At 31.7% G+C, this 18,253-nt stretch overlaps 1 long non-coding RNA gene across 1 annotated transcript; it reads left to right on the top strand.

Annotated features, from left to right (window-relative positions):
* The first annotated feature begins 383 nt into the window (after positions 1-383).
* On the top strand, positions 384-10,765 carry LOC134244925 (uncharacterized). The gene is made up of 3 exons (XR_009987330.1): positions 384-547; positions 846-902; positions 10,545-10,765. It is a non-coding gene; the product is annotated as an uncharacterized LOC134244925 (long non-coding RNA).
* Positions 10,766-18,253: the final 7,488 nt, after the last annotated feature.

Here is an 18,253-nt window from a genome sequence, read left to right as displayed (position 1 = left end):
AAGAAGGTCCTGGAAAAATTTACCAATCTAAAAGAAAAATGATTTCATGAAAGATAATTGTTCTATAGGCATTTTTAGATGAGTTTATAAAGTTCTTAGACCTGCACTTCTCATATAAAAATCAAGTAATAATGAAATATTGAAAAGAAATCTCTGGATACTATACACTATACACATACCACGTATTGACTGTTAACTTGTATGTTTTATCATATGTTTATCAGGTTAAAATAATGGACTGAAAAGAATAGATGAGTCTCTTCGCATATTTGCATGTACGAATTTGAGGAAGTTGATGATGTACTTTATAAAGAAACAAAGTTCAGATAATATTTTATGATTTATATTTAATATATTGTTTGTATTTCTAGAAACTCCAATATGACAGTCAAAATTATGTTAATGAAGATAAGAAAAGAGTAAGAAGCATTGTAAATGTTAAGAAAAAACTCAAAAGAAGGAAAATACCTTACTTCCATGTTGTAGGATTCCTTGAATGGAATGAAAAAGCTGCTTGTGGGAATAATGATTGCTTTATCTTTAATATGTAAGTCTTTTGATTTGTTATTTTTTATTAGTGATTTATATTACATCTTTTTTTTTTTTAGAATTTAACACAAAATATTGCTCAAAAGCAAAAAACAGTGATTAATTTTATTACCATTAGGAATAAATCAAGTATCATATTTACTTCATTCTAAATTGATAAAACTTCGATATTCATTTTGATTAGCAAATCAATTTTGCTTTCTATATAAATCTATATAAATTTCACCATGAAACGAATAACTGGTTCAGAATGAAACTATTCTTGTTATCCTTATTTGATTATTTTTTTTCTTCAGTTTCCACCTCCTCCTCTGTGGCTTTAGCGTCTCTTTGCTATAACCCGCTTGATTTTGGTATTTATGGCTCGAATAAGAAAGTGTAAGTTATGATTTCCTATTATCATGTATATTGTAATGTCTCATAAGGTAGTCCGTTATTCTAGGTTTTCAGAAAGTCATTTACATTTGAGCTTATTTATGTTTAAATACGAAAAAATAGCAAATTTCAAAAAGCAAGTGTAAGCATAAAAAAAGTTGCATAGCTTTAAACGCTTTTGTTGGTTTTGTGTTGACCTCGAATGTTATTGTCTTTGAAGTTATCTACTGAAATTTGACACATCCGTTAAAGGGGTGGGAACACATGTCTTCGTATGAATTACTTTGAAAGTCATTTTCTGTCTTCTTAAATATAAACATTTATAAGATCCTTAAATATATTCTAGGATTAAAAAATGCTGATGTGTACGGCTATAGAAAAGAATGTGTGTTTACTGAAATAAGGAATTCGTTTTACAACATTAATGAAGGCAAAGCTTTTAACATTTTTACAAGACCCCTTTAAAGTTTCCTTTTTTTATTATATTGAGATGCACGAATGAGTAGATCTGCAAAAATAAATTTCTCTTCAAGTGAGGTGAAAGAATCAGCGAGTGAATGCTTAATAAAAATCCGCAATGATTATATACGAGGGGTTATCAAAAAGTTCGTGGACTGGGGCTATAAAATTAGTACTATGTAGTCTGTGCTTTCAAAATTTATATGGAACAAAAAACAACAAAATATAAAGAAATGTTGAAATTTAAGCCTGATATGTTCATTATTTGCCAAATTATTTAAGAAATAAGGTATCATTTTTTGAGTTTTATTGAGATGTAAAACGGGTTGGTCACGTGATCAAATCCCATAAAGCCCGAAGTGCTTTATGGAAGATTGATCATGTGCCAACCCGTTTTACATCTCAATAAAACTCAAAAAATGATACCTTATTACTTATATTGACATTTGTGACTTATTCATACTTTAAATTTGCCTGATTGTTACTTTTAACGTGAGAAATGCGTTATTTTTCAAACCCAACGGCATGTATGTAATCCACTAATCGCGCGTCGACCCTTCATGACGTCACACAGAGATTACGTCTAACGTTTATCCAAACGCACATCTATGACCTCTTGACCCCGTACCTGTATTTATACAGTTATAAAAACGCTTGCTTTCAGTAGTGTTATATAAAGGAAAACATTTGCAAATGTTAATATTATAAAATGAAAACGACATTATATGATCACCCTGCGCTGTCGTCGTTTATATTCGTGACGTCCAATAACGTCATTATTTTTCTTAATGTCCGCTTCTTCTACCTCATTCACTTTTTGATGAGATTCCCTGGAGCTGAGTAAGGACTTAAACCCGCCTTGTTTATTTGACTTTACAATGCCATGAACAGTGGCCTTTAATGAATATAATATTCCAAATGGATTAATACATTGGGAGAGATCCGCACTTGATTGTGCCGTCATGTTTTGCTTTTGGGAGTTCAATATATACAATACATGATCAGCATCATTTTTTGACGTGATTGATTTTGCACACCTTAAAAATTTACTGCAAATCGACATTAATCGTGTATCCCTTTTCTCCCTGAATCTATTTTGACATTAAAAGACAAGTACTCTGGATGCATATAATTTTTAGCCAGTTTCAATATATTTTAGGTCTATACCAGTTTTTCAGGGCAAAACTTTATAGAATGTTGGGAACGGAAACCCCTCCCCCTTTTGACGTTATTTTTAAGGCCTCATTTGTTTGGACATTCCGTGTAAAATTTACAATAAAATTTCATAGAGCTTTCAGAATTAAATGAAAATTTCATATTTTATGGAACAATTGTGTCCCGACACATACCTGAATTAACGGGATTTTTGGATGTCAAATGATCATATCAAAAGAGTTTTTCTCATTTACACAAAGGTCACAAAAACGTCATTTTCGAGATTGCGCCGCCTGGACTTACCTTTGTTTATAAATACATTACCAATTTATTATAAAATAAAATTTATGATTTATGATTCATACTAAAGGACATTGGCAACGTTTCTGGTTTTAGTATAGAATTTTTCAAGAACTTTAGAACAGGTTTAGTTGTACAAAACATGTTTATTTCAGGCCCTTTTAACCCATCAAGCCAGCCTTCCTTTGTAGATTTTGTCAAAGCAATGTTTTTACAATTCTCAATCATAGTCAATGCATTTTCTATGTAAAATGTTGATAAAAAGAACCTATATTATTTTGAACCATAAGTTTTCTCTAACACTCCTTTATTTCATAAAGTTTATGCATAAAATACATTGTTGAATCCTCATTTTCGATGGCATGCATATAGTCTGGCTGTAAATGCAAATATAGAAACAAGACACAGAAATATCAGCACTGTTCTTTAATTTCGAGTAACTTCCCTTTACATCTAATTATTATTCATAATGATCAAGAGACTGGTTGTTTGATTCTATTCTATAATTCACTTTATTGGAAATGAATTGTCATAAAACATTTTGGCAAGGATTTATTATTAACTTTTCATAGTGCCCCGTCTGCATAAGCTATAAAATCGTTAGATCATCCGGTCTACCTAGCTATCAACACTTTCAGCATAATTATGTCACATCTTTGCACTTCCAAACATACAAATTCAATACAAGTACCTATTCTAAATGACGACCTGTTGACTGTCTGCCCCCTCAGCACAATGTAAACAAATCTATCCCTGCTTTTCTTTTATTTCTGTAGAGTTGAATATATCCGATAAAAAAAACACACGTGCTTTTGTTTACCTATCAATTCTGTGACATATGCTTTATTTGTTTTCACCGCCTAGAGAATTCCATACGGGAGATCACTCTCAATGACTGTTTTCATAAGTGAAAAAACCAAAGTATAAACCTTTTTTCTCCGGAAAGCTAATCCGAGATTCCTCTGACTGTAACCCCCGCTTTTATATTTGAAAGTGTTGTGAAAAAACACATAAAACAACAGAATGATGTTTTATTGATAAGGAAAGCAACTTTCAAAAACGACTTCTATGCTAATATGAGGTTAAAAAACAGTATTAACACCACACATGATATTTTCACGTGATAGTTTGTTTGTGTATTTGTGTATGACGTCATGCGCAAAGAAGTCGAATGGCGAGGAGGCAACCTTATTCAAGTGATACTTCATTTGTCGGTGATAGGGCCGTTTAAACGGCGAAAGCATCCTTGTAATGACAATTAACAAGTAGGAGAATAATTATTTTACTGATTTCTCGCGTCTCGGGAGTTAGCTCCGCGAAATAAAGGTGTAAAAGGTAGGCAGAGTTGCGGCACTAGCTGGTGTCTCTGAATTCCCAGTTTTCAATATGGCCTCCGCTCTGACTCTCCCCCGCACAAGTCAAAAGCGGGGGTTAGAGTCAGAGGAATCTCGGATTACCGGAAACCCTGCGTTGCCAATGACCTTAAGATAGAAAAGATGTTGCTAACTTGATATTTTAAAATTAATTGATATGCCTAAAGCGATTTTAATTTTATGACGCTAGTCCATGAACTTTTTGATAACCTCTCGTAAATATACTGTTATTTGAAAGTTAAAATGTGCAAATAAAAAAAAAACATCCCTTCAAGTTCAGTGACTTGTAAAATTAAAGAAAATAATAATAATAGAGTTGACATTTCTGTCGCAGGAGCGGATATTCTCAAAAATTGACAGCAGATATTGTGTGATTACATTAATATATATAGTAAATTTATCATTTTCCCACAGAGGTTTGGAAAATATAACCGAAAATATAAAACGGGCAGTCCAAAATACAAATTTGACAAGTGAGAACTGATACATTTTTTTTCATTATAATAACCATCATGTTTAATAACAATATTTGTTTTGGTTTACGAGGTGTTATCAATTAAATAATTTCTTCATCACATAATAATTATCATTACAATCAATTAGTAAAAATATTGTTGTAAAATATTAAGTTCACCATCGGGTTAAGTTAGAAATGTTTTTGATTTTTTTTCTTTCATAGAAATTGAAAATCCGATGATCAATGATTTCTTCTCAGATGATGATACTTTTGTTGAATTCAAAGTTGCAAGAAACGGACCACTGAAGATATGTGCTGTTTCGCTAAGTACTAGAAAATGTTTTGAAATACGATGTGACTGTCAGAATGCCCCCGGAGAGGGTAGTCTACGTACAATTAACATTAACCTACTATGTACAGCTAAAACGCATACTAGTTCACTACAAGATCGCCCATGTCATGAAAATAAGACGGTAGAAACGTCTAAAAATAAAACATCGAATCATAATCAGTCAGAAGGGACATCTTCAATGGCTGGAAAAAGTTTCATAGATCAATACACAGGTACCAATTCAATTAAATTCAATTTAATGCAAAGTGGAAAAAAGTAAGAATAAATAAGTTTATTTTTGCTGGGAATTGTTAAGTGCGGGTTAACGTGAGAATTATTCTCATTATTATTAGCTCACCTGAGCCGAAGGCTCAAGTGAGCTTTTCTGATCACATTTTGTCCGGCGTCCGTCTGTCCGTCTAGCTGTCCGTCTGTCCGTCTGTCTGTAAACTTTTCACATTTTCGACTTCTTCTCAAGAACCGCTGGGCCAATTTCAACCAAACTTGCCACAAAGTATCCTTGGGTAAAGGGAATTCAAGTTTGTTCAAATGAAGGGCCACGCCCTTATTCAAGGGGAGATAATTGGGAATTAATGAAAATTTAGTGGTATATTTTAAAAATCTTCTTCTCAAGAACCACTGTGCCAGGAAAGATGAAACTTATGGGGATACATCCTCAGGTAGTGTAGATTCAAGTTTGTTCAAATCATGACCCCCGGGGGTAGGGCGGGGCCAAAATGGCCGACCAAATTTTACGTAGAAATATATAGGAAAATTCTTTAGAAATCTTCTTCTCAAGAATGACAAAGCCATAATTCATCATATTTATATGGGAGCATGCTCATTTAGTGTGGATTCAAGTTTGTTCAAATCATGACCCCCCGGGTAAGGGCGGGGCCAAAATGGCAGACCAAAGTTTTACATAGAAATATATAGGAAAATTCTTTAAAAATCTTCTTCTCAAGAAAGACAAAGCCATAATTCATCATATTTATATGGAAACATGCTCAGGTAGTGTAGATTCAAGTTTGTTCAAATCATGACCCCCAGGGGTAGGGCGGGGCCAAAATGGCCGACCAAAGTTTTACATAGAAATATATAGGAAAATTCTTTAAAAATCTTTTTCTCAAGAATGACAAAGCCATAATTTACATATTATATGGAAACATTCAAGTTTGTTCAAATCATGACCCCCGGGGGTAGGGCGGGGCCAAAATCATAGAAATATATAGGAAAATTCTTTAAAAATCTCCCTCTCAAGAATGACAAAGCCATTATTCATCATATTTATATGGAAGCATGTTCAGGTAGTGTAGATTCAAGTTTGTTCAAATCATGACCCCGGGGGTAGGGCGGGGCCAAAATGGCCAACCAAAGTTTTACATAGAAATATATAGGAAAATTCTTTAAAAATCTTCTTCTCAAGAATGACAAAGCCATAATTCATCATATTTATATGGAAGCATGCTCAGGTAGTATATAGTTCTTTAATTCAAGTTTGTTTCACAAAGGGTGGGGCCAAAATGGCCGACCAAGATTTTATATAGAAATATATAGGAAAATTCTTTAAAAATCTTCTTCTCAAGAATGACAAAGCCATAATTCATCATATTTATATGGAAGCATGCTCAGGTAGTGTAGATTCAAGTTTGTTCAAATCATGACCCCCGGGGGTAGGGCGGGGCCAAAATGGCCGAACAATGTTTTACATAAAAATATATAGGAAAATTCTTTAAAAATCTTCTTCTCAAGAATGACAAAGCCATAATTCATCATATTTATATGGAAGCATGCTCAGGTAGTGTAGATTCAAGTTTGTTCAAATCATGACCCCCGGGGGTAGGGCGGGGCCAAAATGGCCAGACCAAAGTTTTACATAGAAATATATAGGAAAATTCTTTAAAGATCTTCTTTTCAATCATTTTCTAAAAAATAGCAAATCCATGATTGGTCATGGGACTACTTTTGGATTTAAACTTTACAATAAAAAGCCATTATATACTAGTCTTACCCTTGGTGCTCAGGTGAGCGATGTGGCCCATGGGCCTCTTGTTATTATTTTGCTGTCATTTTGAAGATATGTGATAAGTCGTATGAAACCGAATTAGTTCCTGTTCTTTTTAAAATAAAGTGAAGACTGAATTAGATCATCTCACCAAACAAATTTCGACTTTTGATGTCAAATTTAAAAGAAATGTACATTTGAAGTTATGAGTTTGGGTCCCCGTGTCCAATGAATCTAAAAGTACACGTAGAATTTTTTTTTTTTTTTTTTTTTTTTTTTTTGCAAAATTAATCTTCCCGAATCTTATCTTCAAGTTGAGTGACAATTACATGCATGAAAAATGAAATACCTGACAAATGCAAACTGTTTAAGAAATCTAGACCTAAAATTTCACTTATTTGCTAAAATAAATCTCCCTTTGATGTATGCCAGAAATCTTCCAATCGTAAATCCTGGGATGTCTTCCAAACTCAAATCATAGTCTCGGATGTAAAACGACAAAGACGCCATCGTGATCATTTGAATGTTTCTAACCTAAGGGGTCGGCAGTTTTATTCATAAAGCACCGTAAACTACAATCAGTGAGATTCATGTGCGTAGTAAGCATCAGGAATGTAAGGGTATTTTGGCGATTACTGCTCTGGCGCTTGATTCCTTTCGAGATGTTATCGCTAGACTTAAGCGTCTAGGACGGCGATTGAGAGGGTGATCAGACCAAAAATCTGGCAAGAAACATCGACTAACATGAATTATACCGCGTTTTTTGCTCGTTTCTTAGATAAAGCGCAGGAGCAGAAATCATAAAAGAGCGTTGCATTCCTCAGGCTAGGTACATCCCATCATTTGGTTCTTTATATCCAAGATGGTAGACAATAGCCGTCAAAGTGTACATTTTACTGTCCAAAATGATCCTCTTGTTCTACCAAAATAAAAATGAAAACAAAGCGGATTAGCACAAGAGTTAGGGATTGTTAATTGATATACCTGGTTTCTAAAGGTAAGCGACATATAGACACCATACAGGTACGTTCATCTTTCATTTTCTTACCTTTTCTTGCTGCTAACAAGTATAACATAGTTGATTAGCATCAATTTGATTTTCAGAATCAATATTTAATCGTAATTGTTTTTATATTATTTTATGTTTTTTTTTTTCTATTTGCCCTTTATTGGACCTCTTTATACTTTTACCTTTATCGAACCTTTAGTATAGATTTGCAGGCATTGGACAGTTTCGGCCTATATATTGTATAGAGGGTATTTAAATCGCTGCATAGCTGACCAAGTAGCCCTGGTCCCAATCGCAACTTCTTGGGCCTTTCCGTCAGAGGTCGGAAAAACAACCTCTTCTCGGGCCTTTCCGTCAGAGGTCGGAAAAACAACGAGGTTGTTTTTCCGACCTCTGACGGAAAGGCCCGAGAAGTTGCGATTGGCCCTGGTCCACGTTTTCATCGTTTCTTCATGCTTGAGGTACAACGGTACAATATGTTTTGTCACTGTTTACGTATACAGATTTTGCTTGGTAGAGTTACTCATGCATGTATTGTTCTATTTATGTGCAATGTACTTTGTTCTATACGCACATAAGATATTTTGTTTTGCCACTAACACCTCTACAAATGTGTTTACGTATACAGATTTTGCTTGGTAGAGTTACTCATGCGTGTATTGTTCTATTTCTGTGCAATACACTAAGTTATATACGCACGTAAGATATTTTGTTTTGCCACCTAAACCCCTATTAATGTGTTCGGAACCTTTTTTTTCGGTGTTCTTCAAATTATAAAACAAAGATGAGTTCAGAGTAGCTCTGACAGTGGCTCTTACGAGAGTTAGTGAGACTTCATCGAGATGGGTAAATTATTCACGGAAATGTGGCTAGGAAGTGACTAGCACGTGGAGACATGGTAAACAGAAAAGTTATGTTGCGTTTCAGTTTTTACCAACCCATTGTATCTGTAGAAATGCACTTCATTCAAACTCTCTTACATTTATTCAAACTTAAGTAAGTATTCTCTATATTACAATTTTCTGCAGATATGAATTAAAATTTCTTTTTGGACTATGTTTCTTGGCACCAGATTAGCAAATGAGGCACCAGCATAATTTTAACTGACCAATCAGCTGAATGAAAATTGCATTATGGGTTACTACAGGAATTTCACGGTTAAAAAAAAGGAAATTCTTATGGTAAATGAAAAGCTTTTTTAAAATTCCATATTATTTTCATGCTCACAATGACAAACAATTCATTTGTTAAATAAACGGTGGAAGTCTAGGTTTCTCAAAGCCATGCTGCAAAAAGTTTTGCGTCTGTATTAATTCCTTTGTTCAATTGTTATACTATCGATGAATACAGTTGTAAGGTGGATTCTCGGGCCAAAACACGTGATCACGAGTATATAGTTATGTAAACAAATTTTTGTTCATTTAAGGTCAGACGACACGTTTCTCAAATATATGTTTTGTATCTCTTTATATAATATCAAAAATTATTCATATTTGTCATTCTCTTTGGATTTCAATGTTGTTTTCAAAATGTTTTTGAATATAAGTACACCAAAAATTGTGTTTTAGACCATTTAGAAGATTACCCATAAGGGTTATGTAAGAAATATGACCCTATGGTATCTTGGCCAAATGCCTGGTAAGGTACCCTAATTTTTGTGAGGAAACTTTTTTTAGTACCTTTGCTTCAATGACAAAATCTTAGGAAAAATTATATAATTTTGAGGAACGTGTCGTGTGACCTTAAATGCTTAAGCGGTGCTGCTCGTTTTCCTTACCCTTGAAGCGATGGTGCTCTAAACTAGTCAAAAACTACATTTTATTATATATTTATTTTCTACTTAACAACAAATCTTTCATAGTTTCTAATCTTGGTATTTTGTTCATAAGAACATTTTTTTTATTAATCACTCCATTCACATGATCATAGATTGACCTGAAACACGTGTTCGAAGTAGAATGTAAACATGTAAATGGCGTAAACATTGCTATTCATTCAACGATTGGTCAGTTGCTCGTGGAAAGATCCTCTGTGCGCATTTAAAATAATAGCCATGATATAAGACAAACAAAGGTTTGTCAGTGTAGATGATATTACACCTATTTTTTACCAGTGTATCAGTCGCTAGTGAACTATTATTTTCGTCTTAAAGTATCATAAGATATCACCCTTTAGCCACCTTTTTTCTGTTTAAAATCAGGAAATTTTTTGAGAAAGGTCTGAAAACACATTTTAACAGGATATACAGACTATAGCTATTTACTGTTTACTGCCAATTTTATTTATAAAACCGGTTCTACCCTATAACCTTTGAATAGGTCAACCTAAACCATGTGCCTTGAATTTCAATCACAAAAACAATAGTAGGGGCGGCTTATAAAGTCGGTGTTGTGGGTTTAACTGTTAAAACAACTTTTGTTAAGAAATTATGTACGTTTGTATGGCGTGTCATAAGTGCAGTTGTAGTCAATGTTGACTTGAGTTTTTTTAGTATACGTAACTTGCGACTTAAAATATTATTTAATTAAAAGATTCCAGCCATATTCCAGCTGTATTCCAGCCATTTTCTGTGGACACGTGGCACCAGCATAACCTGGACCGGAAATCCTCTTGGAGCCAGTTCGGGGGAGTCCGTCGTTAAACGGGGCATGTCAGGACGTGGTGGAGTGGTACACAAGGATGACATATAGAAAATCTAGAAACATAAAGTGATATTTATTGTAGATACATTTTTGTATAAATATGTTGTAAATGTTGTTCATATTGATTTTATTTATGGATAAAAATTTGTAAATAGAAAAAAAATCTTGTTTTTACTGACTGAACAGAGCACGACGGCTGTCGTGACACTGATTCTTGCACGTCATAAAAGCGCATAGTTGGAGACGAAAATAGACCAATGTAAAGGCCGTTATGTTTGATTATCCGAACAATGAAAGTTTTCTTTTTCTTCGGCGGAGCACTGCTTGAAATTTTTTTTAGAATAGGTGTTAATGTAGCCTATTTCAAAAGGTAATTATGTTATAATTTCTTTTGTTGAATAAAATATAGACTTTCACAAAGATTTTTTTTATGATACTTAAAATATTATGCGTAACAATAACATTATCATATGAAGCTTTATAAAATGATCTCCTTGTGTAAGCATTAAATGCTCTGTTTGTGCCAAAGAAAGGAGAGATTACGTTTGAAAAGTTATCATGTTGATCATAAAGCTTTGTTTTAGATATTAACCATTAGCGTCTCACGAGTAAATAACACGTACATTTATCCTTTAGTTCTGAAAACGTGCACGCATATAGACCAGAAATATCTTTAAGTTAATGATTTATTTGATTAAATTTGATTATTTAAGTAGGTTCAATTTAAAAGTGATAAAAAACGTAAAGAAATGTATTCAACGATTCTCTGTAAATTAGACTACATTTGTTGTTTATATCCCTTTAAACAGTTGGCAACTTCTTATTGTTTTTACGTTGAATTGCAACATCTTCTAACTCATTTCAGAAACTAATGCAGAAATATACGTCAGGGATTTCAAAACACTTCTTTTGAAGTCGGCGCAATGAAAATTCTATAAGCATTTTATTGACCTTATTGGCAAACGAAATATTTTGTTGGGTCATATTTTGGCTGATTTGTTACATACAAATTGTTAAGGTTTTGTTTTGAAAACTACATTTAGTTTAACTTCGGATATTCCATCCACATGATTGATACATACTGGGATGACGATAGATGTGACCTTTGGACAATCAATGCTTTCTCCTCCTCTCAATATAATATTGTTTTAACAAAGAACAAATTTTGAACGATTAAAATATTGTTACAAATAAAAAATACAAAAATGTTAAAAATGAGATGACAAACAGTATTCAAAATCAAGAGTCCACTAAAATAACACTTAATATAACAACAAACTCGAACCACATAAGAGATGGGTTTAGGTACCAGTGAGGAGTAAGCATCCCACACCTGACACGGTATATTTGTAATGACATGAAAATAAAGAAAAAAAATCCTTCGAAAAATCACTGTGTTAATGATGGCCTAACAATGAGTATGAAAAACGTCAGTCAGCATTTAAACTAAATGATAGATGTTTCTACTGACAAGGTCATTGTATCACTCAAAACAGATACGAAATAATGACTTTGAACGAGACTGTTCATTGTTTCATCAACTTAATTATCAATAACCTACCCTGTTTTAGAAAATAGTCATATGTAAAGAATGCGAAGCAATTGAGAGACATTAACCGTATACACGTGGCAATCATAACGGAATATTATTGCAGGGAATTTACATGTTATATCAAACATATCTTAAAGTGTATCAGCCCTGATAAGGAAAGTTAACGACTAAAAGTTCAAGCCAAAACGTTCATAAATGTATTAACACTGTGCTGGCTGTTAGATTACCATTGATGATTTTTATTATAGTGAAATGTCTTAATATGAAACAGGTGCGTCACACTAAAATAACTAGTGTTTTTATTTCAAGCTCAGTAGGATATGTTGTATCACCATATGAATGGAAATACTGTGGACGTCTTTAATTTCACGTGTCTAAAATTTCTCGGCTTGTAAGAAAGTTACCCTTTACGGTGATTTTAATTTCACGGAGAATCGTTTATTCAGGTGCTATGTAATGCCTTTTTTGGTAGAAAAATGAAATAATAATCACGATGGTTTAAATTTCGCGTAACATTCTTAAATTCTGAACATAGTGAAATCAAAAACACCGGAATTATGTGTTCCACTTCTACAGTTACTATTATTAATTGACAAAACGTCGCTGATACATCTAAATTACGAGCTATAGGCCACGTAATACATTAATAATGTACAAAAATATCCCAGTAAATATGTATGTTCAGCAAAAAAATACGAGGGTATCCTTAATTATACGCATGATAATGTTTTATGACCACCTACTTAAAAGAGTCTCATTTTGATTTTTAAGCCATATTTGTCTTCCCATGGTTATTATCAGGATTTCCATGTATTTTCGAAAAACAGTTATCATTTTTTTCTATAAAGGGGCTGGGGTTGTGGCCATTTTTAGACTATATTGATCTTCTTTGGAAAATTAGCTCCATATGAAGATATATACAAAAATGATCAAAATTTAAAACTAAAATGCATGAAATTTTTCTTTGCCAAATGATAGTTGACAGCTGTCATAAAAAAAAAAATACATCTGATGGTTAATTTGTTGACCCCTAAGCCTCCTGCAGCCCAATCATAGACATTATGATGTCAAAGCGATATGTTTAAGTTATTATTGACACTAGTATGGCAAGGCAAATAACAAATTTTTTTGTACCAGACACTGAGAGACATAAATTCTCAGTCAGCACTTCAATAATCATTGGAATGATAATTGCTCATTATACTGTACATGAACATGAATAGGCGTATTCAAAATTCAGCGGAATCAAGGGTATATAGTTGTTAGCGTAATCATGAATTAGCGCTACACATGTTCATGCTTTGTTTTGTATTAGTAAATGATTTGCTAGCGGTATTCATGAATTAACGCATTCGTGTCCACGTCAAAGCTGCTTTGATATAAAGCTCGCGTTTTTTAGTACACGTACAGTATATGAATGTCATAAGCCTGTCTTTTTCCTAAATATAAATACATGTGAATATTTGCTACGCTGAGGCTTGTTGCTTTTCATTGAGAAATCACTATAATACAAAACGATAACATAAAAAATTATTAGGGCATCATTTCCTTACCCTAAATTTGTGACATGAATTACAATTGTAATTTAATTTTGCGCTTTAAAGAATACAGAATTTACAATCAAACGAAGAGTATGTTGATAATCTATACCTTTATGACCATAATATATGTGTTTAGAATTAAAACATCCAAAAACGTTGTTAAAAAAAACTAAAAAAAAAATCCCAAATAAATTGATGGATCAGTCACACATAAAGATAAAAAATTTAAAGGAAACATTAGAGCAAACTTATAGCTAAATTGTAAAACAAACATGATGAATTTTTCTATCGTCGACTTTCCTTATTTAATTTTATATTTCCTGCAAGAGTTGTTTATTGATATTCAAGAATGTGCTCCGTTTTACGTCGGCATTTCCATAAATTTTATGTTCTTTATAATGTCCTTGTCAACAAATATAACTTATTGCTGGGTAGAACTGTTACTGACATGTTTCATACGACACTGTTAGACCTTTGTTCCTATATAACATTCAACTACAGAATGTTTCATCTAACTAAATATGTATGGAATGACATAACTTATAAATCGTCATCAAATTGTGAGGATGTTAATCGATAGAAAATAAAGTGATGAATATAAAAAAAATTATTTATTTAATTTTACAATTTGATGAAATCAATATTAAATGTAAAATTGATTTTTAAGGGTTTCCTTATATTAGCTGTACATGCTTGCATTAAAAAAAAATCCGGTTTTGATACCATATATCTGGCAAGATCCATTTCGTGTGTGTTGAATTTGTTTCTGGTATTTGATTGTGTTTTTTTTTGTGTTAACATTTTTTATGTACTGATGAAAATGGGAAATACTGGTATTGATTTATTTGTTTAATTTGATATAACATTAATTTTAAATCATAATAATGAGGAAAATCTAATGAATAACTTTTCTATTCAAATTCATATTTATTTTATTTTCAAGTAATTTAATTATAATATTACTTTTGTTAAATGTTGAAATTGAGTTCTTTCCCTTTGTATTGTAATATTTGTGTATGTTTATTTTATGTCTGTATATTTCAGAACCTAAATTTATGTGATAGTGTGTCCATTATCCAACATCCAAACTGTGTCCAATATATCTTTTATCGAAGTTGTGTCTACTTCAAAAACCGTAAATAAAATAAAGAGTTTAAGGATATGTATAACATAATTTATTTATCAATAAAAAGAGTGATCTAATTAGTTCTATTTTAAAATGGAAGGAAATAAATGTTGGACAAAAATATTCGAACATTCCTTTATAATAACTTGGGTATCGAAGCTTTACTGGTTTCAATTTCAAATTTTACACAGGAATATCACAACAAATAATCATCTTTTGAGACTGAAGCTAATTCATTCACCCACATGTACTTTTTGTACAGATGACATAGAAGCAATTGATCACTTATTTGTTGAATGTTCCAAGTAGAAGAATTATTATGGTGCATTGAAGTAAAAATTTTTGAATATTTTTTATATTCTTTTAGTTTTGACAGACTAGCTATACTTTTTAGTAAATATGAAATCATATTTGATTACTTGAATTTCACAATTTGACAACACTATTGTAAAACAATTCAGTTTTCCTAGTAAATATAAAAAAGTTCAAAAATTAAATATTGATATTGTTATGCAGAGGATCATAGACAGATTCGTTTTTACAGAAAATGTTTTGATGTTACAAAGCAGTAACTAGTTGAGATATGAAAGGCATTGGCAAAATAGCCGTGATGTACTTAAAAAAACAACTTATATTTATTATCATTATATTTATGATAACCTGTAATGGAATATTTAATGTTATTCCAAGGCTTCACTTTATTTGAGAGACTATCTATATATCTGCATTTTTTTAACTTCTGCCCTTTCAGTATTTTGTCTTCTCTTTTTCTTTATTAAAAATTAATTTTCACAGTTACATATGTGAAGGTTAAATTGCTGTTGTTGTAAGAGGCATAAAAGTATAATTTTTAGAAACCCATTTTGTATGTGAATATGTGTTTATATATATATATATATATATATATATATATATATATATATATATATATATATATATATATATATATATATATATATATATATATATATATATATATATATTTTGGAAGCAGAGCAATACATGGCCGATTTATATATAAAAAACAACTTCAAATTGATACGACAAAACATCAGAGGTGGGATCAGATGCCACGGAGGAGGAATCACATCCCCTGCCGACCGGTTATGCCCATTATATGCTCCTTGTAATATATGTATCGAAAAAAAAAATCAAATAGAAAATCCGTGGAAAGCTCAGTCTGTAAATAATGGCCTAATAATCAGTAGGAAAAAAGTAAGTCAGCAATTGACTCAATGATTAATATTGTTATTAAAGGGTAACTTTAGATTAGACGGTTGATAGTCTTGTTTCATTAACTTGTTAGACAATAAATAAAATGATATTGACATGCTGAGTTTCGTTTTTAAAAGTGCTGTCATTAAACGTAATAGGTGATTAACAATCTCACTTTAAAAATTATGTTTTAAGATCTTTTACAATAAAATTGTAGTTTTCTCATTTTTTTTTAAATCAAGCAAAAATCTTAAAATGTTGCTACAAAAAAATGCTTTTCTTTTCAATTTATTAAATGAGAAAATAAAATAAATGTTATTAAATTTAAGGGTAAAGAAGTTTTACTATTGCTAAGTTCTTCAAAATCAAACTACGTTGAATAATTTTTATATTATTGATTTGTTTTATTCATAATATTACTTAAAAAGGTAGGATTTTTAATTCTTTTATTTTGTGGTTTTTGTTTTAAGTCCTTTCAAGTGTTTTTTTAAATCACTGAAAAGATTAAAAAGGCTCAGAAATTGTATGCACGTTTTAATTGCTACAAGTATGATAAGGAAATTTAACACCAAGAACGTACAGGATACTCTAACAAACGTCAAAAAATAAATTTGAAACGCTGGTTACAAATAGGAAGTGTTGATTAAATATCAGTGTTTTAAGAGGACCATTTAATTGGTGCAGAATTGTACAGCTTTTTAAGAGTTATTTACATTATTTGACACATATGACTAAGGAGAACAGATGTTTATTTTAATTGTTTGCCCTACATGTATATTATGTTTATACCAACTGATATATAAAATGTTTAAAATTTCTTACATTGTAAATATTTTTTGCAATTGATTAGTAGAATATTTCGTTATTACTTTTTACTGCAATATGGACAAGGGGGATAGTTTTGGTGGTTACCCAGAAGGATTTGATGATCCAATAATTTTATTGTAGAGATTATAGGTATTGTAGAGATTTCTTTCCACAAGGACGAGGTATTCCGTGATATCTCAAAAGCATTTGATAAAATTTGGCATAAAGGTTTCTTATCTAATCTAAAAAAATATATTGTATTAGTGGCAACGTACTGTAGTATTAAATTGGACTGAAGTATTTGTGTGAAACATAACAGAATGTTTTAATTGATGTTTTTTATACCAATAAAATAAAGGGAGATAACAAACAGTAGAATCCAATCTCACAATAAACCAATAAAAAATAGAAGCAGAGCAATTACAGACCTCTAAAACATCACAGGTAAGATCAGATGCCATGGAGGAGTGAGCATTCCCTGCCAACCGGTCACAACTATTGTGTGCTCCTTGTCATGACTGAGAAATGACGCAAAAATCAGTTGCCAATTCAGTGTGTAAATAATGGAATAACAATTGGTATTAAAACATAAGACAGCATTTCACTCAATTGCTTTTTTTTCAAATTGTTTTTGCTGACAAGGTCATTGTATTGACCATAGAACTTACGAAATGATGACTATCAATATTAATTGATTTTAAACATAACGAGAACAACTACAGTGAATTCCTTGAGGACACCCGACAGTCTTTAAACTTATACGAATTTCATGACAAATCATTTCTGTAACGTAACATTGCGCAAATACTTCAAAAATATTTTAAGTGTGTGTTCAAGGGTATGTTCCTTTTTGTAGCTTTTCATTAGAGCTCTCAAAGACAATGACGTCATTATTTGACGTCATTTGTGTGTACTTGTAAGTTATTTGAAATCTTTATGTAAAATAAACAAGAATACATTTATATAGCCATCAATTGTTGCCAGTGAAGTACACAAAAAAATAATGAAAATAAGTCTTCACCATCAAATTGTTTCGATTTGCGTGATAAGACATGCGTCTGAATGAGACTATAGTCGAGAAGATTTACGAAAACTTCTAGTCGAATGGAAATCAAACAAAAACGGTAACGTTTTATATTTCATTAATTCCTCAAGCAACTGTTGGCTGCATAAAATATGAAATAGAATCTATATTTACCTATCGATCATAAAAAAAAAGATTGACCCAGTAAATATAAAATAAAAACTGTGTAACGTACGTTTCAATGCAACAAGTAAAATTTATTATCTAAAAAAAAGGATCTGTCGTTTTTGATGGCAAATGATAACAAATTCATAGTATTAAAAATATATATAT

This window comes from Saccostrea cucullata, unplaced genomic scaffold (assembly GCF_032062105.1).
Source record: "Saccostrea cucullata isolate Sc308-1 unplaced genomic scaffold, CSIRO_AGI_Scuc_v1 ctg5846, whole genome shotgun sequence".
Classification (NCBI taxonomy): Eukaryota; Metazoa; Mollusca; class Bivalvia; order Ostreida; family Ostreidae; genus Saccostrea; species Saccostrea cuccullata.
Note: the sequence above shows the minus strand (reverse complement) of the source record. Positions and strands in the feature narration are given on the sequence as shown.